Below are 25,188 nucleotides of genomic sequence, written 5' to 3' on the forward strand. Positions count from 1 at the left end.
CAATAAGATGTAGAAAATTTTCACCATTAATATTTTATATTCATTATTATTGTCCAGAACTACTCACTAATTGGTTTTGTTTTTAAGTATGGAAAGGCATTCATTACAACACAAACTTAACTTTCTTTTTTTTTTTTTTTTTTTTGGTTTTTCAAGGTATGGTTTCACTGTAGCCCAGCCTGACCTGAAATTCACTATGGAGTCTCAGGGTGGCCTCGAACTCACAGCGATCCTCTTACCTCTGCCTCCTGAGTGCTGGGATTAAAGGCGTGTGCCACCATGCCTGACTTAAACTTAACTTTCTTACACTGAGGAATCCCCTACAGTTCTTTCTAAGGCACTGTCTCTTTATAGAGTCCTTGAGTATTAGTAGGTAAAATTAATTATAAATAAAAATTTTTGCCTTTCACTTAAAATAAGTTTATTTATCCAAAGAGGATGTATTAGTCCTGTGCTGAGGTTTATGTGAATGTGTAAAATTTCAAGTAAAAAATATTAGCAGAGTTCAGAGATAGAAGAACTCTGATCTTAAAATCATAAAAATGAATCCAAAAAGAAACTGAGCAGTAGATTTTTTTTCTCTAGCAAAATGTCTACATGCCAGTAGCCAGGCTTGATTCGCTTATTGAATTTGCTTATTTAGATTCAGATGAAATTAATATGAAATGGATTTAAGTACTTGGGAGAGGCTTATGACAGTACTGAAACCTTTTGCATTGTGATATGGACCACCCAATCACATTGCACAAGAGAAAAAAAATCAAAGAAAATAGTTTACTCAAGTCATCTTGGTAAATCATTAACCTCACAACAAAATCTATTGAGTAGCAGGCCAACAGTAGACAGGATAAGAAAGTTGCCTTCAAATGTTTAAATACAAATTTTATCTTTAATTTAGAATTCTTCTTTGCTCTTAGTGTTTTATTTGTGAAATCTTTAGCTGCAGTAGGTTTTTGTTATTCATGGAAACAAATCCTTTATAGAAAATATTATAAGATAGAACTATAGTGGTCCATCACCTTAACACATTGGTATTTTGATTTAAAAGGGAGTTGTAATAATCACAGTAAATAGATGTTTACCCCTACTGAAAAAAAAAATCAATCTCTGATGCAAAATCTTTTAACCAGACATTATAATTTCTAACTAACTAAGAGATTTGATGATCATTTTTATATGGGTACAAGTTTTATAACCATTGTCTACAAAATAAAAGTTTTTGGAAGTAATGTTAAACTGTGAATTTAGAAATTTAAAATTTCTGTTTCGAGACAGTTTTTAAAGATGGAGTGATTTGGCTTTTATCATTTAAAATGCACGTGTACCTTTTCTTTTTGATGTCATATAGATGTCCAGATTTTCTTTTGAAATTCCACCTTAGCTGCTTCTAATGTAGCATAGGAAACATAATGAAAACAGGAACTCTGTAGATACTTGTAGCATTGTCCATCTTGCAACAGCATTTAAATCTTTGCTTTTACTCCTATTAAAATATAATATGTATTGAAATTCAAGTAAGAAGTGTCAAGACTCACTTTCTGCTGGCTTTTGAAAAAGAGCAAAAGCTGTCTTCCCTTTAACTTGAAAACAATACATTTTAAAGTGGTGACACAGAAGTCTTCACAATATGACATCTTCCGGCAAACTGCCTTCTGTGATAGAAGATGTTAAGTAACAGAAGGCATTTACTATAAATATTAAATAATTAAATTAAAAGAAATTGTTCATATAAGTAAATAAATATGATCAATAAACTTTTACAGTTCGGTTGAGCACCTTTTTTAAAAAAAAAAAATTTATTTATTTATTTATTTGAGAGCGACAGACACAGCGAGAAAGACAGATAGAGGGCACACCAGGGCTTCCAGCCTCTGCAAACGAACTCCAGACGCGTGCGCCCCCTTGTGCATCTGGCTAACGTGGGACCTGGGGAACCGAGCCTCGAACCGGGGTCCTTAGGCTTCACAGGCAAGTGCTTAACCGCTAAGCCATCTCTGCAGCCCAAGTTGAGCACCTTTTAAGTAGCACTGTGGGGTTGATGTCATGTAGCCTGGAGTGGGAAGAACTTGCATTAATGGTGACAGCTTTGGCCGGCTGCGGCTGTTGAACACTGAAGGCCCTAAAGGGACAGTCCTTCACGTTATTGCAGATGAGAGACTGAATGGAGGCTGTGTTGATGATTTCAAAACCCACTTCTCCTCCAAAAGTGCTTGGCTTCCAGTACTGAGAGATCATATGGGATTACCCATAAGCCCTTTCAAGGAGGATGGCGCTCCAGGTTCTACCATGGTCTCCCCGAAGATAGCATCAGGACGAGGCTTTTCTACCAGAAGGGCAGGATATAGCTCCATGGCATCAATGTCCCGGTAGAGGGCTTCGGATCTGCAGCCATTTCCTTCTCTCCTGTAAGTTCCTCGGATGATTCACAGCGCTACAGGGAGACGCGCTCGCGGTGCTCATTGAGAGACTGGTGTCTCGTCCGTGCGCTCTGGCCAGTGGATGCTGCGCCACTGTTTGTCCTGCAAGCGGAGCGTTTCTGCCACCAGCAGCCCTGCCCGCGGACTGCTTGGTGAGTGGATGAAGTGGTCAGTCCATGTTCTTCCAGTATGGAGTTGTTGTAGAGAAACTTTTAAAGCTGTACTCCTGGTCTTCAATTTGAAAGGTATCAGGCAGCAGGGGGTGCCGGTGATAAAGAGTGTTAAAATCAGCAGCGATCCGGTTCTGGTACTGCGACTGTTTGTTGAAGAGCAGCTCTGGGTTCAACTTTAGATTGAAGTGATAACCACTCACGTGCTGGACATAGTCTTCGATCAGTCTCGATGGTCTCTCCTGTCAGAATGAGCCTGCCAGCCTGAAGAGCCGCTGGTCATCCATCCCACTCTGGGTGCTCCTGTCTCAGCGCGTCACTCTGTCGTGCTCCCGCAGCCAGATCGCGGCGTACATCATCAGGCCTGGCACCAGACCAAAGACCTCACGCCCCACAGCAAACCGCAGGTGATCAGGGGTGTGAGGAGGGCAAATCATTTCCGCCCGAGTGTCTCGGACTGTAGGCGGGTACACCTCTCCATGAATGACCTGATATTTCAATTCATCCTTGAAAAGGCGCAGTTTATGTTGTCTATCTAGACTGTCACCATAAATGTGGCTTAAGTCCACCCCACGACCCAGTCCTCTGGTGAATGCGGGCCCTGTTCAGGGTCTGTTTTGAAGAACTGATGAGTGAAGTGCTGGGCGAAGAAGGCGGACATGTTTGTGCTTTGAGGGTCAGCGATGAACTTCCTCCTCAGGAGAACCTTTTCCAGAACCTGTTTGGAATCAGGAAGCTCCTGCTTCCCTTTCACACCCATTGGAATGGGGCTGTCACCAGCTACAGGAGGAAGGGATCTGGTGTAGTAGGACATACTAGAGACGACTTCCCAGTTTTTGTAGTCATAGTGTGCATTATAAGCTGGTGAACTGTCAATCACATGGGATCTGGACATCAATGCATAGCTCATTATTGAATTTCGCAGGAAAGGAATGCTATTGATAATGCTCCAGACTCCCTTGAAGTGCGTAAGTATGTAGTGCACTGTGTTTGGGGTGGGTTTCAGCAGTAACTTTATTCTTGTCAGAAACTCAGGCGTTGAACAGTTTTCATCATAGAATCCTGTCCGGGTGCAATCGCACTTACACGTGTCAAATCTTACGGTCATGCGTTCACCTCGGTTTTGGTTTTGGCTTGGGTTGAACAGCTTGGACTCACTGCGTGGCGGTGGCGCAGAGCAGCAGAGCGCCGACGAGCCTCGTGGCGGCGGGCGCGGCCTTCCTTCCACAGGCTGCCCGTGTGCGGTGCCCGAGAGCCAGCAAGCGAGCACTTTGACAACTCCCTAGTCACTTTTAAAATGTTTTTTTAAGGGAGCATTATGTTAAAATTACATCTTTTGTTTGTTTCATACATTTTGTCATATTCTAAATTGTACTCTTCTAGACAGTAAAAATTAAAACCATAAATCTTCACAAAAGTCATTCATTAAAAACAAACTCCACTATTTATATAAAAAATGAAAACTTCTTAGACTGTCATATCTTGTTATCCTACTTCATAGGACTATACCTGGTATAATCGCTTTATTGAGCTGATCAAATGAAGAAAGATTCATAATTTGATTAGTACAATTACCTGAACACTTACAATATGTTATACTCTGATAATTTTTACATACACTATTTATACTCAAAGTGTCAGAGGTAGTAGGGTGATGACTCAGCTCCATACTGTCACCTGTAGCAACCTGAGCTTCATTCTGTAGTCAAGCAGGACCTTGCCTAAAGTAAAATTGGAACTTTGTCTCCAACACAGAAAAGAAATTCAGGATAAGGCCATGTAAAGCAAAGTTTATCCCAAGCAGACAGAAAGGCACAGGAGTGAAATGTATGAAACCTTCAAAAGACCAAGTGTTTAAATGATGGGCATACAAAAATAAGAACTTCTGATCAAGAGTATAGAAAATATCTTCAATAAAAATATGGAATAAGCCAGGTGTGGTGGCGCACGCCTTTAATCCCAGCACTCAGGAGGCAGAGGTAGGAGGATGGCGGAGAGTTTGAGGCCACCCTGAGACTACACAGTGAATTCCAGGTCAGCCTGGGCTAGAGTGAGATCCTACCTCGAAAAACCAAAAAAAGAAAAGAAAAATTTCCAAATCTGACAAAAGAGAGGCCTGTACAGGTATGAGAGGCACACAGAACACCAAATAGATTGGACCAAAAAAGAAATTTCCCATATCACATTACAGTTAACGTACTAAACACACAAAACAAACTACAGTATAATAAAAGCTTAAAGAGAGAGAAAGCTTGTCACTTAATCCCATCAGAATACCAGATAATTTTTTCAGTGGGAATTCTAAAAACCTTAGGGGCTTACAATGAAGCATTTTAAATATTGAAAAGTTACTACTTCCAACCTAAACTACTATATCCACCAAAATTATCTCTCATATTAGAATGATAAAAAAGGCTTTCCATGATAAAACTCCAGCTATACAAATATATGATCACTAATCTAGCACTATAGAGAAAACTAGATGGAATACTTCTCATGGAAAAGAAGAATAACCATATCCAAGAGGCTACAGGAGGGAAAAAACATTAATTAAAGATAAAATAGTTGTTAAAGCAAATAAAGATTAAGACAACACCAAACTACAAAAATCATCAACATAGCAGTGATTAACTCAGAACTTTCAGTTTTTTTTTTTAATATCAATTGACTCAACTATCCAGTCAAAAGATACAGGTCAACATGCTGGATTAGAAAACAGAATTCATTCATTTGTCTTCACGAAATCCATGTTAAGAAAGAAAGAATATTGATGAGAAATATTTTTAAATCCTTTTTTATATTTTAGAGGTTTATTTTCTTCATAGTTTTCTTTATAATCTATATATATTTTAAATATTTCACAAGAGAAAGTGTCCTTACCACACTCCCATTGCCTTCCTCTATCTCTAATTAAATTTCTTTTATATTCATTCAGAAATCCCTTTACATGTATGTTTCCAGAAAAATGCAAATAATCGTACACAGTTTTCATTTTGTTTTTTAGATTTAAAATATTCTTTTTTGTTTATTAATTTTCATTTTGCTTTTTAAAAATGTAACTGTATCTTATAAGCCTTGCCAATTCTTCATTCTTTTCTCCAATGACATCATTGAATGTATCTCCATGTGATCATTCTAAAACTTTGCTACTCAAAGAATGGTCCATACATGGGCTGGAGAGATGGCTTAGCAGTTAAGCGCTTGCCTGTGAAGCCTAAGGACCCCGGTTCGAGGCTCGGTTCCCCAGGTCCCACATTAGCCAGATGCACAAGGGGGCGCAAGCGTCTGGAGTTCGTTTGCAGTGGCTGGAAGCCCTGGCGCGCCCATTCTCTCTCTCTCCCTCTATCTGTCTTTCTCCCTATGTCTGTCGCTCTCAAATAAATAAATAAAAAATGAACAAAAAAAATTAAAAAAAAAAAGAATGGTCCATACATTAGCAACTTCAACATCACATGAGTTTGTTTGAAATGTACCATCTGAATTTTAATAAGATACCCAGGTCACTCCTATAAAATAAGTTTGAGAAGAGCTGATGAAAATAACAACAGAACATAACAGTAACCCCATTTTATTTTTTTTTCAAATTTTTACTAACAACTTCCATGATGACAAAAAATATCCTATGGTAATGCCCTCCCTCCCCCCACTTTCCCCTTTGAAACTCCACTCTCCATCATATCCCCTTCCCGCAACCAGTCTCTCTTTTATTTTGATGTCATGATCTTTTCCTCCTCTTATGTAGGTAGTGTGGATATCCAGGCCATTTTTTGTCTGGGGGAGCACATTGTAAGGAGTCCTACCATTCCTTTGGCTCTTACATGGTTTCCACCACCTCTTCCACAATAGACCCTGAGCCTTGAAAGGTGTGATAGAGATGGTGGCAGTACTGAGCACTCCAGTCACTTCTTTCCAGCACCATGATGCCTTCTGAGTCATCCCAAGGTCACTGACATCTGAAAAGAGAAGGTTCTCTACCAAAAGTGGGAGTACCATTAATATATGGGTATGAACATTAGGAGAATTGCTTACTGGGCAGTTTGATAAGCATAGCATCTACATTTAACCAGACAGCAGCAGATCTGGCTAAAAGTAACCCCATTTTATATAATTCAAAATATTTTTATTGTATACCTGTTTATAAAAATGTATAAATTTACTTTAAGTAAATATTCCGTTTTTGTAAGAGTACTAAAGAATCTTTGGTAAAAAGTCAAGGATAATGAACATACTGCATAGCTAGAGACTAAATAAGAATAAAAGAGTAAAATGAGATAATTACTACACTTCCTTCACAGCTGTCTTCTACTAAGTCTACCAAGTTTCAGCCCGACAGTTTTTCTTCCAAAATGTTTCATTGAGTCACTTGTAAATATGTTGGATCTTTCCACCATGCTGCATAAGTAGGCCAGTAAAATACTGTCAATCGTTGATGTGATATTTACAGAGGAAATAAATTACAATTGAAGTACTGTTGCCTCAGATAGGTAACCTTGGCAACCACTGCTACTTAGCATGAAATATTAAACTAAGAATAAACTATTGCATTTCTGTGTGTTCTGAGGAGTTATGAATACTTAACAGTTATGAATATTAATTTTGTCAATTGGTCTATGTTACCTAAGTCATCAAATTTTCAGGCATAGAGATATCAATAACATTTTAATTGTTTTTAAATATCAATGTGATCATTAGTTATGGGTCAATTTTATTTCTGATATTGTAATTTGTATTCTTTTTCTGTGTATGTGTGTGTGTGTGTGTGTGTGTGTGTGTGTGTGTGTGTGTTTCTGTCTTTGTCTCTTTCCCTCTCTCTCAACCTGGCTAGAGGTTTATGTTATTCTTAAAAGGGAAGATAACACAGTCTTTTAAATATGTTGTTATTTTCAGTCATATATTTAACAGAAATTGTCACCTTTTCTGAGTTTATTATGAATTTTTAAAATAATTTAAAATTCTTAGTCTAAGATAAGAGAAAGTAATGTATCTTTTTTCATGTTGTTCAAGGCAATTATATATAATTATATAATATAAGTATTGCCATTCAAGAGAACATATGCGTATGAAAATATTTTTCATACAACCCTTACAGGAAATATTATGTTAGGGTTTGTTATCATTTAAAAATACTTTCATGTAAGTTTCAATAGCATTCCAAAACTAGAGTGTCTAATACCACCCTTCAACAGAATGTAAGCAGCATAAAGAGTGACCTGGACAAAAGGAAAACTAATGGAATACTTGATTGGACTTTCCAGATTTTTCTATGGCTGATTAAATACAAATATATTTTTACAAATACAATCTGGTGTTAAATTCTTGGAATCTTTTTTTTTGGAGGGGTGGTTTCCAAGGTAGGGTTTCACTGTAGCCCAGGCTGACCTGGAATTCACTATGTTGTCTCAGGGTGGCCTCGAACTCTCAGCGATCCTCCTACCTCTGCCTCCCAAGTGCTGGGATTAAAGGCTTGCGCCACCATGCCTGGCCTAAATTCTTGGAATCTTTTATATGCACATTTCTATCATTCATATCATATTAGTTAGTTTGTGATGCTTTTGGTATCAAGGGAGAAAACAGACCAAAGATAGCTGAAAGTTTAAGCAAGCTCCTTATTTAAATCTGAAGATAATTAGTTCTAGAAGTGATTCTGTGGCTGAAAGAATCCCTGGGTCTTTTTCTTTCTATTCTTCTGTCTTTAATCATTTTGGCTGCTACACTGTGGTGTCCAAGCGGCTACTGAAGGTACAAATAAAATGTCCCGAGAGAACAGCAGTTCAGGCAGGAAGGACAAGCCAAAGAAAGCAATCTTTCTCAGAAGTACTTAGCAGGCTTTCTCTAACAAATACTGGCCCAAGGAAGGGCACCTACACTCCCTTCAAACAGCCATTGTTAGAAAGACCTAGGATTGACACACTGCTCTTAAAGTTACTCTCTCTTCACAGGATGAAAGTAGTCACACTATAAGGGAGGTAACCAACCCCATTTTCCCTTGTTGAAAGTAGAGTTCCAGTAAGGGTGATGGCACATGACTGTAAACCCAGCACTCAGAAGATCAAGGCAGGGGGATCAGAAGTTCAAGATCAGCCTTGACTATATAACAAGTTTGAGGCTGCCTGCTTTGCAAAGAAAACATCTCAAGACAAAACAAGAAAGTAGAATTCACCAGAGAGCTCTTTACTAAAGTCACAGCCATTGGTGATTGATCTAGTAAATCTAGTAAAATCTAAAGCTTCTATAACTGGGGAATGTTGATGTTCATACAATTAATGGTACAGACTAATTGTACAAGTTTCCTCATTTGTACAGATGGCTAGGAAAAATCAGTTATCCACTCAATATATTGAATCCCAAGTCAACAAAACTCTGATAATGTGATGGTCAAAAATTGAACCTTGTTTCACCCATAAGTTCTGAAGTAAACAGCTATGTCTGTTCCACTTAACTTTTAAAAAGTCCAGTCTTGGATTTTTTTTTTTTTGTCTTTTATTTTTATTTTTTGGTTTTTCAAGGTAGAGTCTCACTCTAGCCCAGACTGACGTGGAATCCACTATGTAGTCATCTCAAGGTGGCCTTGAATTCATGGCAGTTCTCCTACCTCTGCCTCCCGAGTGCTGGGATTAAAGGCATGCACCACCATTCCCAGCCAGCCTTGGATTTTTAAAAAGTCATTTTAAATAGAATAAGCAAAGGATGAAAAGAGCTGAAAACAGTCAATGTGTTTGACTCATACCATGTCTTTTAAGCCCCACCCTAAACCAATGAAATATTATCTCCTTGTAAAGAAAACTAAGAAATACAAAGCAACTTATACAACAATTTTTTAAAATCATATTCATTTCACCTTCATTTTGAACAGCCTGTTTTATAAAACAAATCTTTTTAAAAATATTACTTATTTTATTATTGCAATAGGGAAAGAAAGAGAGAGAGAGAGAGAGTATGGACATACTTGCCACTGCAAACAAACTCCAAATGCATACTCCACTTTGTGCAGCTGGCTTCCTGTGGGCACTGGGAAATAAACCCAGGCTGGCAGGCTTTGCAATTGCATGCTTTAATTGCTGAGTCATCTTCCTAGCCCCCAAGTAAGGTATTCTTGATTGGCAGGTTCTTTCTTTCTTTCTTTCTTTCTTTCTTTCTTTCTTTCTTTCTTTCTTTCTTTCTTTCTTTCTTTCTGCACAGTGAATATATCAACCTACTCTCTCTCCTCACCTAGAAAGCAGTTTTTTTGTGAAATCTGCTAAAAACCATATGAGGTGATAAGCCTCTACTTTCAAATTTTTCTTTCTCTTTTAGTTTTGATAGTTTGATTATAGTGTGTGTGTCAAAATGCCTTTTTTTTTTTTTTTTTGTAAATGAAACCATCTTGGGAGCTTTAAGTTATATTTACTTGGATGTCCATTTTGTCCTCAGATTTGAGAATTTTTTTCAGTTATTTAAAAGATAATCTCAATCTCTCTCCTGTCTCTCTCTCTCTCTCTCTCTCTCTCTCTCTCTCTCTCTCTCTCTCTTTCTCTCTCCATATATGTATACATAAATGTATTCTCAGATGGCCTGTCTTTAGGTACTGACATCTTTTCTTGTATTTGTAATTACAGTCAGTATTATTTTTCAGCTCCATAATTTTTTTAGCCATTTTGGTGTTTTTAATCTATTTATTGAGTCTCTAATTGTTTCATATATGTTATGGGATTTTGAGGAATCATCAGTGTACTCTTCTATCTCTCTGAGATTTCTTAAAAACAATGATCTTGATTTGTCAATAATTCCATGGCTTCCATTTCTTGAGCAACTATGTTCTTTTGGTTGAGTTGTCTTCCTGGCCTATGAAGCCTTCATTACCTATCTCCAGGTACAAAAAGTCAATCACTTCATTCAGCCTTCACTCACTGGCAGGGTTTCCACCAATCATCACAAGCAGTGACTCACTCATCCTGGCAGGAGTGTATTGTTGGGGGCAGGCTTATGGATGTTATAGCCAGTTTACCCATTCCAGTGTTTGGCACACTCTCCTGTTCCTGTTGTCCACCTGATGTTGGCCAGGGGATGATGTCCACACTCTGCTCATGCCATCATTTTCCCTGACATCATGGAGCTTCCCCTCGAGCCTGTAAGCCAAAATAAACCTCTTTTTTTTTCCCACAAGCTGCTCTTGGTTGGGTGATTTCTACAAGCAATGTGAATCTGACTGCAACAGTAAAGTGGTACCTCAGGATTTCTACTAGACACCTGACTCTGGATTTGGGCTTTTGGAGCTGATTTCCAAGAGGAATGTGGAAGAATTTGAAACCTTGGCCTAAGAGACCCCTTACAGTGCTATAAGAACAGCTGGGTAGACTATTCTGGTCAGAGTTAAAATACCTGAATGCAGTAAGAACTATGGACTATGAGGTTTGGCTTGTGAGGGTGAGAAAGAGTTTTGCCTGGACTGGGCTAGCAGTTTGTGTGAGGCCTGCTGCTATGCCCATGTCCTGAGAAGTTGTGCAGGGCTGCTTTGCATATAAATGAACTGGTGTGAGAAAAGAGATATGGCACAGAAAAATATCTTGGGTGAACTGTTACCCATTCAGCTGCAATTAAGAGTTTACAACCTGTGAGATTAGGCCAACTGATCTGCATTGGGGCAAAAGGAAGAATATAGACTCTTTTGAAGAGGCCTGAGTGCCCAGGAGTGTCCTGTTCTGCCAAGTCTGCTTTATTCCCCCAACATTAACAAATTGGCACCTTACCTGGTATTGTGGAGCATAATAAATACAGGAAAGACAAGGTCATTGTGTTTTGGTAATGGCCTTGGGCAGTGTGAAACAGGTTTGCTGGATGTCTGCATGGAGGTCCCTTGGGGCCATGAGGATGAACCGTGGGTTGCAGTGGAAACCCAGTGGAGATACCAGGACCGTGAAATGGCTGCCAAGGAGAGCTGCCGGCCCTGATGAAGTTTTCCAAGACTATGAGTAGCCTAGCTGGAGGGGCGGAATTGGAATACCAGAGACTTGTTGCTTGGAGATTTGTCACTTACTAGAGTTGTTGGACTTGAAGCTACAGAGTTTGATGTTTGCCCTGATTGTTTTAAATCTTGTATTGGTTGAATATTTCTTTGCTATGCCCAGTGCCATCTTTTGCAGTGTAAATCTTTATTCTGTGCCATTATGGGCTTGGGGGGAATTTTTTGGTATGATAGCTCAGTTAGAAGATCTTGGACTATGGGGATGTATGAATATAATTGGAATTGATAAAAACTATGGACACTTTTTAAATTGGATGAATACATTGCATTTTACATCATGTATGATTATCAGTTTACAGGGGCCAAGGGCAGAATGTCGTGGTTTAAGTTAGGTATCCCCCATAATCTTAGGTATTCTGAATGCTAGGTTCCCAGCTGATGGAGATTTGGGAATTAACATCTCCTGGAGGCAGTGTGTTGTTGGCGGCGGGCTTGTGGGTGTGTAGCCAGCTTCCCCATGCCAGTGCTTGTCATATTCTCCTGTTCCTATTGTCCACCTGATGTTGGTCAGGGGGTGATGTCCACCCTCTGCTCATACCCTTGTTTTCCCTGCCATCAGGAAGCTTCCCCTCGAGCCTGTAAGCCAAAATAAACATCTTTTTTTCCCACAAGCTGTTCTTGGTTGGGTGATTTCTGCCAGCAATGGGAACCTGGCTACAACAGCCACCATGACTTTGCTCACCATTATGGACTGTACCATCACAATGTGAGTGAAAATAAGCATTTCCTTCTTTAAGTTCTTTTGTAAGGCAATTTGTCACTGGAACAAAAAGTAGCTAATACATCTTCTAAGCATGGTCAAAGGTAGTCCATCTTCTTTCTCTTTTTGCTAGTTGTGTGCCATAAAATGCCAAAGTTTCTGTATATTCTCATAATTCAATGTTTATATGCAGGAGATACTTGCCTTGCCATGCAGAGTAGCTCACTTGGAAAGCTGCTATGTGGGGAGGGCCATGAAGGGTATTTGAGATTCTCATGGACTAGCTAGAAGACCCACAGATTAAATATCTCTTGGGTAAAATTCCTTATGTAGTCCATACATAAGACTCTGTTTAATACCTCCATCCTTTTCTAGACACCTAGTTGAGATGATCTAAGAGTTCCAAGAGAAGAAAAACAAGTGTAGCTCCCAAGCAGCAGCCTGTATGGTTGAAAGAACTGTGTTCACTCATTGTTTCCTCACCTTCCCTCATGAAAGATGTCCTTGGTTGAAGGAGACATCGTGGCATGAGAGCAGTCTTGTAGTGGGAGGGGTAAAGATTTTTTTTTTTTTACACTCTTCTTCTGTTTCAGTTTGCTCTAATGTGGAAGAATTTATCTGTTGGATTCTCAGGCTCCAAAATATCTACTATTCTTTTATAATACTTGGGAGTAAGCTATAGATCTCAGGCAATAACATGATTACAAAGTGTCACAGCCAATTCTGTATAGTTTACTATGTTGCTAAACAAAAAATTTGGTAGGCTATGTATGAAAGGCACTTTAAAAATGTTTTCTTGTGTGTGTTTGTGCATGCATGTGCATGCATGAGTGCATGCACACGTGGAAACAGGTACATGTGTGTATGTTCGGATGTTCCAGAGTCTCTTGCCACCTGAAATGCCTATGGGTGGCTGAAAGATTAAACCTGGATAGCTTTTAGCCACAGCTTCATCTCTTTAGCCCCTGAAATATACTTTTGACTTATTTATTATTTTTCAACTTCTGATAAACACATAGGGACTTGATCTATTTGTAAATTGAGAAGTACCTATATTATTATGGATATTTCTTTTGTAATGTTTTTGGATATAAATATCATTCAAATAAACATAATGAGTAGAATAGATTTCCCTTGCTAATGTGGATGGTCATCCAATCAGTCGAAGGCCTGAATAGAATAATAAGATTTATCTTCCCATAAATAAGAAGGAATTTATTCTTCCTGGCTCAATATGGACATCTATCGTTTCCTGTGTAAGAGGCAAACTGAATAACTGATTTTCTTATGCCTACATCCTGCTAACCTTTCAGACTATAAGGTAATTATCTTCCCCCTTACTTTCTGAACTGCAGTTCATAGTATCTACCAGCTTCCTGAAAGTAAGTGAGCCAATTTTTTATGTATATGCATGCATATTTATGTTTAGTACACATATACACACATACATGTACTGTTAGTTCTGTTTCTTTGTAGAACCCAAGCTAATTCAATATGTTGCAATAGATGAGATATAATCTTAGCATTTCTAATATCACACTGAATTTTATTCATATTGTTAGCATAATATTATTTTTATTATTTTCTAGCATAATATTTAATATATTACCAAAATATATATAAGAATTGGCCATGGTTTCTGAATAGAATGCAGTCTGATAACTTTGGTAAGATAAAAGTGCACCCCTAACTGATATAAAGTAGATCACAGAGAAGGGTAGAAGTCAGACAAAAGAAAAGGGCTGCTGTTTTCATCTCACACAGTAGACAATAAGATACCCTGCTGCAAGCAAAGAGAACAAGAAACAGAAAACTAAGGTCACAACTTAAATTTATAAGGTGAAGGAATTAAGGAATTAAACTTAACATCAGACATGAGTAGGAACACAGGTGGAAGGGAAGGAGTGGTTTGGCTGATGCTATAGCCAATTCATTCATAACAGACATCCACTAGACATGATATGGTTTGCACTTTGACCTATATTGATAATTATCAATGGGTAAGTATGAAACTAGAAATATAATCATATTTTCTGAGAAAACTTCAAAATGATGAAAACAGAAATCATCAAAATGTTTTCAACTAAAATATATGCTAGATGGCAATATTCATTATGTAAGGAATTGTGGTTTTTTTAAATTTAAAACAGTTTGAAAGAGAAAGGAAATGAAAATGAACTGAGAAAATAAAAGGACAAGTCTATAGCAAATTCATTAAAAGTATGAACATTTCCTACAGCATGGATGACACAGTGCTTTTTGCATTTGAATGCTTACTTCTATAAGAATTGCCTGCTGGTTTCTAGTGATTGTTAGGAATAAGAACCTGAAGTAGAAAATAGTGGTGAAGGAAAATAAACCTTGCTTACTTTAACTTCAAGGTATTTTGGGAGTAAACATGTGGGGTCTTTAGAACAAACTCCACTGGGTTATTGACAACCTTTATTCTCCTATGTGAATGGCAGCATGAAACTGCCATTCTGAGGTCCCATGTTTTATCTTTTACTTATTTTATTTCTTTGGGAAAAAATGAACATGTTTATTTTTAGCCAGAAGTCAAATTCCTATGTATGTTCCCTTCTATTCCTTAGTGAGCAAGGATTTTCTTTTTTCTTTTCTTATTTCATTTCCTTTGAGATATGCAATGGGATTTTATTATCTAGAGACATACTATTAAACAGCACTGCACAACACGGCGCACAGAGGCAGTGCAGGAGGTATGGAAAGAGGCAAAAAGAGAAATGTCAATTTAACTCTGCAACAAAAATATTCTAGACTAAAAAGCATTCTGCTCATATTTTAGTCTATACCTTGATATATCAGCATTAAAAACTGGTACTTACTGTTCAATATAGACCAAAAAAAGTTATTGCTACACAGAAGATGAAAAAAATAAAAGAATCGGGAAGTAATGGATTTTTTTTTAAAGAAATTAATTCATCAATCCAAGTAAAGTTTTTCATTTCAATAAAGGGAAAGTTCACCTAAGTTTTGAGCAAGGAGAATCCGATTGAGGCTGGTTATGTTACTGAGAATATAGTATTTATATGCTGGTAAAATTGGAAGACAAAGAAAGATGAATATACCAACTTAAATACAAGCCTTAATGTACACTGGGTATAAGAACATGTTTCTGAAATCCCTAGTACAGTGAGATCTGCGGGCACCAGAGCTAACCCCAGGACAATGGTGGGAAAATTAGGGCAATCAGCCACCTCTGAGTCACCACTGCAGCCACAACTCAGTGATATGCAGGAGACACCAAAGGATCCACATGTTTGGGGTTCTGTCTACTCACTGCCCAAGCCCCCTCTGGACTGACAGTGCTCACTCCGTCCTCCCCTCTCCGTCAGCCTGAGATGGCTGCAGTATTCTTGTTGCCCTGTGCCTCTCCTCTTACTAGCACTTCTAGTAGCCGCTTGCTAGCCATATCCAAAGTCTTTATTTCTGTCCTTGTTTTGACATTTTGGTTCATTTGAAATTCTGACACTTTCCTTGAAACTGAATTTTCCTTGAAATGAGTTTCTAGACAAGGGGATCTTAAATTTATATTCATTTATTTTGTCACATTGAATTTGCATTATAAAAGGGGGCATACTCAGATGCAAAAAGGGGCACATGCATCTAGAGTTTGTTTGCAGGGGCTGGAAGTCCTGGTGTGCCCATTCTCTCACGCTTTCTCTCTCTCTTTCCCTCTCTCTCTGACTCTAATGAATAAACAAAAATTATAAGAAAAGGGGGGAAATAGAAAAATAAGTAAAAGTAATAAGTAGTGTACTAAATATGATACCTGTTGCAGTCAGGTTCTCATGGCTGGCAGAAATCACCTGACCAAAAACAGCTTTTGGGAAAAAAAGGGGGGGGGTTATTTTGGCTTACAGACTGGAGGGGAAGCTCCATGATGGCATTAGCAGAGGGTGTACATCACCCTCTGGCCAACATAAGGTGGACAATAGCAACAGGAGAGTGTGCTACACATTAGCAGGGGTAGCTGGCTATGACACCTCTAAGCCCACCTCTGCCTCCTGGAGGTGTTAACTCCCAAATCTCATCAGCTGGGAACCTAGCTTTCAGAGCATCTAAGTTTATGGGGTACACCTGAATCAAACCACCACATTCCAGCCCAGGCCCCCATACACTGATAATCATATCTGATATAAAATGGAATGTATTCATGCAACTTTAAAAGTCCCCATAGTTTTTAATTAATTCCAGTGATGTTCATACATCTCCATAGTCCAAGATCTTTTTTTTTTTATTCTTTTTTTTTCAAGGTAGGGTCTTAATGTAGTTCAGGCTGACCTGGAATTCACTATGTAGTTTCAAGGTGGCCTCAAACTCACAGTGATCCACCTACCTCTGCCTCCTGAGTGCTGGGATTAAAGGCATGCACTACCACGCTCAGCTCCAAGTTCTTCTAACTGAGCCATAATACCCCCCCCAAAAAAAATCCCCTAAAACCCATAAGGGCACAAAATAAACATTCATACTGCTAAAGATGGTGTTGAACATAGCAAAGAAATATTTAGCCAATACAAGATTTAAAGCAATGAGGGTAACATCAAACTCTTTAGTTTCACCAGGCATGGTGGCACACATCTTTAATGCACTTGGAAGGCAGAGGTAGGAGGATCACCATGAGCTCAAGGCCACCCTGAGACTACATAGTGAATTCCAAGTCAACCTGGGCTAGAGTGAGCCACTACCTCAAAAAAAAAAAAAAAAAAAAAAAAAAAAAAAAAAAAAAACCCAACAACTCTAGCTTCAAGTCTCCAAAAACCCTAGCCAGTAACAAATCTCCAAGTCCAATAATTCTAGCCAGCAACAATTCTCTGTAGTTCCAACTTTCCCCCTCCAGCTAGGCTACTCACCGTCCTGAAAAACTTCATCTAGGGCCAGCAGCTTTCCTTAGCAGCCAACTCATGGTCCTGGTATCTTCACTGTAATCCACAGTTCTTCCTCATGACTCCATCAGGTCTCCATGCAGGCATCAAGCAAACCTGCTTCACACTGCCCATAACCATTTCCAAAACACAAGACCATGTTGCAAACTCAGTAACCCTCTCTTTCCTGCAGTTCTTATATTCCACAATATCAGATAGAGTGCCAATTTGTTAATCCGGTGGTGGTGGGGGGGAATAAAACAAACTTTGAACAACAGGACACTCCTTGAGCACACAGGCCCCTCCAAAAGCATCTACATTTTCCTGCCATCCCAGTGCAAGTCAGTTCGCACAATCTCAAAGTTTGGAGTCTCTTATAGTTGCAGCTGAACAGGCAGAAGTTTCAGCCCAAAGATTTCATTTCTGTGCCATATTCCTCTTCTCACACCAGTCCATTTCTACACAATGCCACCCTGCACAACTTCTCAGGACACAGCCATAACAACTCTCACATAAACTGCTTCTAGCCCAGACAAGGCAAAGTTCTTTCTTACCCTCACAAGCCAGACCACACAGCCCATAGTTCTTACTGCATTCAGGTCTTTCAATGCTGACCAGAGTAGTCCATCAAGCTGTACTTACAGAACTACAGGGGATCTCTTAGGCGAAGGTTTTAAATCCTTCCACATTCCTCTTGAAAATCATCTCCAAAGGGTCAAAGCCACACAGTCTAGCAATAATGACACCACTCCTCAGTACCAACATTACTGATGCAGTCAGGTTTGTATTGCTGGTAGAAATCACCCAACCAAGAGCAGCTTTTGGGGAAAAAGGGCTTATTTTGGCTTACAGACTCAAGAAGGAAGCTCCATGATGACAGAGGAAAATGATGGCATGATCAGAGGGTGAACATCACCCCCTGGCCAACATAAGGTGGAAAAATAGCAACAGGAGAGTGTGCAAATACTAGCAAGGGGGAAGTGGCTGTAACACCCATAATCCCACCCCCAACAACACACTGCCTCCTGGAGGATTTAATTCCCAAATCTCCATCAGCTAGGAACCTAGCATTCAGAATACCTAAGTTTATGGGGGACACCTGCATAAATCACCACAATATCTAAGCTAGGCACAGTGGCTCATACCTGTAAGAAGAAGGCTAAAGCAAGCAGATCACAATGAGTACAAGAACAGCCTGGTCTACATGGTGGGTTAAGGATATTCTGGGCTACAGAGTAAGAACCTGTTTCAAATAAAAACAAGAAAAAAGAAACTAAAATATACCTATCAAGAAGAACAAAACATAGTGAAGGTATTAAGCAGTTTGGTGTTAAACTTGTAGATAAGACTACTAGAAAAGGTGATGTTGTATATCAGTTAAAGTTCCTGAAGAAATCTAGGTAGTAAAGCATGAGGATTTCTGCAAAAAGTCTGACCTAAGCACAGGTCACTCTGCAGGAGTGCACAGGGCATGTGGGAGGCATATCATTAAGATGGGTGGCTCTACCCCATGAGCATAAGAGGGATAAGGCAGAATCCAGTAAAGAAAAGTGGGTGTGAATCACAATCAGTATGGTGTGACCACTAGAAATATTTCAATTACTTCAACTCATTAGACTTTAGGCAAGCTGAATTCTTTCTCTTCATAGCTATGACAGGCACCCCAGCATGCGCAAATCTATAACTTTGCAATCCTCACATATGGATTTTTGGCAAATATGGAAAATAACCAAGCCCCACTCCCCAGAATGATGATATCCAGGGCTTGGTAAGTAATGCTGCCTCCTCCCAGTCAAAGGGACATATTCCATAGTTCCACCTCCGGTCCTGGATGGAGACATGACATTCCAAGTTGCATAGGCACTCCACGTAACTGGATCACACAAGCTTGGGTTAACAATGCCTAGCTTCCTCCTCTAGTCCAACACATCCCATGCAAAGCCCTTCATTTGAAGTTCAAGATTCCCTCAACCCTTCCTGAGAAAGTTTATCACCACCACAATTACCTTACAGGGCATTCCAAAGCTTCTTTCATTTCAGATCCCACCACTCTTTTGCCTGGTTTTAAACAAATCCTTTGACCTCAAGAAACTGTTCGTCTCAGAGTCCTTTATTCTTGACCCAAACATATACAATTGAACATTTTAGGAGTGGGAATCCAGTGGGAAGTTTCAATGGAGAAATGAGATAATCACACTTTTATCAAATGCTTTTTTAAAACTCTTTTAAAAAGTTTTTATTTATTTATTTGTGAGAGAGCCAAAGAGAATTGGGCATGCCAGGGCCTCCAGCCATTGCAAACAAACTCCAGGTGCAGATGTGCATTTAGCTTATGTGGGTCCTAGGGGATCAAACCTGGGTCCTTTGTCTTTCAAAGCAACCACCTTAGCTACTAAGCCATCCCTCCAGCCTCATCAATCATTTTTTTTTAAATTTATATTTATTTATTTTTTTTCTGGGTAGGATCTCACTCTAGCCTGGGCTGATTTGAAACTTACTCTGTACTCTCAGGGTGGTCTTGAACTCATAGCAATCCTTCTACCTCTGCCTCTCAAGTGCTGGGACTAAAGGCATGTGCCCCCACATCTGGCCTAATTGCTTTTTGTTCTTGTTATTACTGTTGTTGTTGTTGTTAATAACTTATTTTGTATGGATGCATCATGTGTTGGTACCCTCTTTTCCCTCGTCCCTGCACCCATTCCACTGGGGATGCTCCTCAGTGGGGCTACAGATATTCCCTGTGGGGTTGTGATTTGTGCATTATGGGAGCAGAAATCAGTTATTTGGTGGGGAGGGGGGAGGTCCTCAGATATAATGTCTCAACCTGTGACTCTTACAATCTTTCTGCCCCTTCTTCTGCAAAATTTCCTGAGCCATGGTGGGTGAGTTTTAAGTCTACTTCATTGATGACCTGTTAGGAGCCTCTGGCTCTCTGTTTGGGTAAGTATTGAGTATCCTCAGCATCTGTCTCCTTCACCCTGTTACTATGTTTGTTGTTAACATATCTGTCTTCTACACCTTGGCACTGATTATCAGTCCAGCATGGAAGCAGCACTCATGCTTGTCTCCTCAGTTACTCTGTGGTTTCTACTGTGGCTTGCTTGAAGTGTAAGGGGTAGTTTATCTTCCCAGGTCTCACTACCTTCTGAAAAAGAAGAACAGATTCTGCAGCAGAGAGTGGAGTCAGCATAGTTTAAATGGGATAAGAATTATTAATTTAGGGAGAATGTGATATATGTAGCTCCTCTTTGAGCCAAACACTAGTAAGAGCTTGACACTAGAGAGCATAATCTTTGTCTCCATAGGATGCTAATCTGGTTCCCAATCCCAGATATGAGTTCCTTTACACTGAGCAGATCTCTTAGTCAATCAGAAAGCTATTGGTTACCCACCAAGGCTGTGTGCCCCTATTGCACTGCCATGTACATACTGTCAGGGTGTTTGCTTTTGAGTGGCTTAGACCCCCTGGTTACTCAGATCCTTGTTGGCCACATTCCCTAATACCTCATGTAGGGCTTTCCAGCACTAGACAGGCTAACTGTCTGGGGGCTGGCTTTCTTCTGGATTCCAGCCAGGCCTCTCCATGCTCTGTGTCAGCAACATATGGTGTCTTCAGCAATCAGGTCTTAGCTTGTGCCTCAGGTGGGTAATCAAGTGCTTTGATAGAAAGCTGTTTTGATTTGGGGACCTCATAGTTCTCTCTGATTAATAGTGCAATGTGGAGAGCAACCAACTTCTTGAATGGGGAGTTACAGGTCAGAGACAAAAAAAAAAAAAAAAGTTCTCTTAAGCATAGGCTTCATCTCATCCTCTCCAGGGCTCTTCTTTTCAGGGGCTTCCCCTTACTCTTTTTAAGGGTTCTATCTTTTAGTCTATCTCCAAGGGTAAAGGTTTCTATGGTCCTAGTTCATTTTGGATTTAGTTTTGTGTTTGTTCTCTACCCCTTTCTCTCTTCCCAAACCCCTCCATCCCTATTGTCTCAGTCTTGAGTTGCCTGCCAGGTATGTCAACAACTCAAGCAGGTCCAGGTCAGGAACCACAGATAATAGAGATCATGCTATTTGTGCCTTAACCACAAAGCCACCTGTCCAGCCCAAAAGAAACCTTCTTAACCATTCAAATAAAAAATGTGGGGCTGTAGAGATTGCTTAGTGGTTAAGCACTTGCCTTTGAAGCCTAAGGACCCCAGTTCAAGGCTCGATTCCCCTAGCCAGATGCACAAGTGGTGCACGCATCTGGAGTTCGTTTGCAGTGGCTGCAAGCCCTGGTGCACCTATTCTGTTTCTCTCTCTCTCTCTCTCTCTCTCTCTCTCTCTCTCTCTCTTTCCCTCTTTCCCTGTCTGTCACTCTCAAATAAATAAAAATAAACAAAAAAATTTAAATGTGGATGTCTTTCTAACTAATCTTTTCTTTGGCATATATATCCCATTTATAACCACATCTTGTCAATTCTGTTTATTGTCCTTTAGGTTCATTCCTGTTGTATTTGTTTTGTTTTTTTTTTTTTTTTTTTGAGGTAGGGTCTCACTCTGGTCCAGGCTGACCTGGAATTCACTGTAGTCTCAGGGTGGCCTCGAACTCACGGCGATCCTCCTACCTCTGCCTCCCGAGTGCTGGGATTAAAGGCGTGCGCCACCATGCCCGGCCTGTTGTATTTGTTTTAATTCAGTACTTTAATCTTTATTTCAAAAAGCTTCATAATAACTTTTCTGTCTATGTATTGGTTCTTTAAATATTTCTGCTCATTGTTTCCAAAAATCCATCCAAATAGCAAAGCTGATCCTATCAACTGCCTTATTGAGATGTAACATGTCCCTTTAATCTACCACAGAGATCAAAAACAATGGCAGTGCATCATGTTTAGTTCAGCCCATACATTTCTTAAGCAAGTTGACTTTGTTTCCATAAGAATATCAGAAGATCATCTGTCTTCTGTGGCCTAGAATTGCATTGAGTTGCATTTCACACACTGCCCCAGATCCCATCACTCAGGTAGCCATGTGACTTGACTCCCTGTCCTAAAGCCTGAGTGTCCAATACTTTAGGATGGCATATAACCTTCTGTACATGCTTCTTCCAAGCAACCTTGTGATTACTCTGCCACACACACACCCTTTCTGATGCCATCTCACGACCTCACACCATGTATTTAATCATAACAAAAAGTGGATGGGCTTGTACTTCAGTTGGTAGAGTGCTTACTTAGCATGCATGAAGCCCTGGGATCTATCCCCTGCACTGCATAAAACTGGGTGTAGTGGCCCGTGTCTATATTTCTAGCATGTAGGTAGTAGAGGCTGGAGAAACAGAAATGACTCATTCACAGCTATATACTGAGTTTGAGGCCAGCCTGGGCTGCATGGGAATTGTCTCAATAAACAAAAAAAAAACAACTAAATAAATAAAGATAAGATCTAACCATGACAAAATACTTTCTCCATATATAAGACCATTATTTCTGCATATTCTCAAACACCTTGAAATTCTCCTTCATCCATCAAAGGTAGAGCCTTCAGGCTCACCCTTACCCTCATTCATTTGAGCTGGAACTCACTTTGTAGCCCAGGCTGGCTTGATAATCATGGTAATCCTCCTACCTTAGCCTCCCAAGTGATGGAATTATAACTACAGGCCACCGTACCTGGCTTCACTTTCTTTCTTTCGGTAGATTATCAAGGACTTGATTCAGTGGGTGACATAAGTTTCCTAAAATAAAATGGAATCAGTTGCTAGATGTGGTGGTTTGAATCAGATGACCCCCATAAACTCATGTGTTCCAAATCTTGGTTCCCAGCTTGTGGCAATTTTGGGAGGTAGAGCTTGCTGGATAAGGTACCTTGTTGGGAGGAAGCTTTCGGGTGTTATATTCATTTCCCCATTTTTAGAGATTAGCTCACTCTCCTGCTGCTGTTTTCCATTTGCTGTGACAAAAGTGATCTCTAGCCTCTGCTTATACCATACTTTCCCCAGCCATCATGAAGCATCTCCTCAAGGCTCTAATCCAAAATAAAAACTTTCCTCCCATCATCTGCTTTGGGTCTGAGGCTTTGTCCCAGCAATGAGAAGGTAACTACCACACCAGGCTTTGAAGATCCCTCTTTTATGACAATACCATTCTTTTATTGTTGAGATAAAGCTATACTCTGCTCTGAGTGCCTCTGTATTGCATATACCAGCAGCTTTTCAGAGCTTGTCTTGTTCTGAAAGACTACATCTTACAAACATCTTTTGATTCCATTTTGTGTACAAATACAGAAATAAAATAACTCTACATCTTGGTGGTCACATAAACATCACTATCTGTACAGTGCCACCCACAATGCACAGAGTTATAACTTAGTCTTGAAACTAAAAACAGGTGCCACCTTTTAAATTTATCAAAGTAAAATGAGACAGTATAAGCACATGCATGTATTAAAAACAAAAAACTGAGTAGAAAAGCTTATCAAATAAATCAGACTAAGGAAAAGTGAAACACGCTTAACTGATACCCATCAAAAGATGCCTAACATGGTGACAAGCCCACAAACTTTTCTTTACACAACTCGGCATATGTATGAAGACACCAACAGCCAGAGAACTCCTGCCTGTTCCAGTGGCCTCAGCTCAGTTTTTATTTTTTAGAATATAAGTTTTTTTAATTTTTGTAAATAACTTATCTGTTACAAAGATAGTTTATCCAGCTAAATTACAAAGCCATCAACTCAAGATATCCAAATTACACTTTATTAATAAAACAAGTAAAAACTGATTTATCACTCTTCACATAGAACTGCAGAGGAAGCTGAAAAACAAGGCCTTCTTTGAAAACAAACACATGAAATGGGAGAGCTCTGGGGTTGTTGCCTATTTTACCAGGACTGTCTTCTTTCTGCATACGCAAGGCAAGGCTCAGACACTCACAGGGATCACCTGTCATCATCCTGTTTGTCTACGAGAGCCACTTGCAAACATCTACAGTGGGTGACACATACATTAGTTCCTGTCTTTTGCTCTAGTTCAGCACTTCCGGTAGCCTCGTTCTAAGCACTCATATATAATTTCATAATTCCTTTAAATGCATACTGTTTCTTTATCTTGATTTCATTTAGTTATATACATTCCTGATCATCTGAATATTTATTTTCCTTACAAAAATATATCATCAAATAAAGAGATGCTTGAGGTTGCTTCAGTGTTCAAGTTTGCTTGTTTTTCTTTTTTCCAGCTTTTCTTCGGTTGTCCTAAGTATGACTATGTCTCATAAATACATACAATATTGACATCACGTCAGGTTTTGAAATGGATTGTCCCAACAGTAAAGCATTTAAATTTCCTTCCAAAACAAGGGCTGTCGATACTGCTGCTTTTGCCTGTTTTGAAACTGTACTTTCCCGGTACTCATCTCTGGGGAAAGTTCTGTGGGACACCAAGCAGACAGAGCGCACCGTCAGTGGTCAGACACCTCCTGCTTTAAGCTTTCATGGAAGACAAAGCACACTGGGTCACCCACTGCTAGGTACGAGTGTGACCTAGAGACAACACTGACCTTTCCTGCAGTTCACTGTGCAGCATGTGTGTGTCTTCACAGAACATTGACACCCATGAGGGCAAAGTACAGATAAGTAGAGGAAAGTTATTTTGTGCATAGTTTCATTAATGCTTTTTAAAAATTTCATTTTATGGCATTGCTTCTCTCAGGTAAGGCTTACAAAAAGAAACATGATCATGCTTACTCACTAAAAGGAGAAAAGAATTAGTTAATAAAAGTCAATGACACTATACATATAGAAATAAAAAAGAAAGTAATGACGAAGAAATCATGTAAGCAGACTGGAGAGATGTGCACAGTAGGAAAAGCTTTGGGGATTTCACTGTATGTTTGTACAAACAATGCAGACTGCTTTCCTGTTCATCATTAGGTCCTAGATGCTGGCTTCACAGACGTCTTCAGGGAACAGAGACAAGGCCAAGAGTACCACAGGTCATCAAGTTCTTCCCCATCCATCGGCACTATGCGACAGCCAAGAGTTTTAAA

The 25,188-nt window shown here is 39.5% G+C and overlaps 1 pseudogene; it reads right to left on the reverse strand.

Moving 5' to 3' along the window:
* Nucleotides 1-1,983: 1,983 nt before the first annotated feature.
* On the reverse strand, nt 1,984-24,093 carry LOC101607842 (annotated as a pseudogene).
* Nucleotides 24,094-25,188: the final 1,095 nt, after the last annotated feature.

Source organism: Jaculus jaculus, chromosome 6, assembly GCF_020740685.1.
Source record: "Jaculus jaculus isolate mJacJac1 chromosome 6, mJacJac1.mat.Y.cur, whole genome shotgun sequence".
Classification (NCBI taxonomy): domain Eukaryota; kingdom Metazoa; phylum Chordata; class Mammalia; order Rodentia; family Dipodidae; genus Jaculus; species Jaculus jaculus.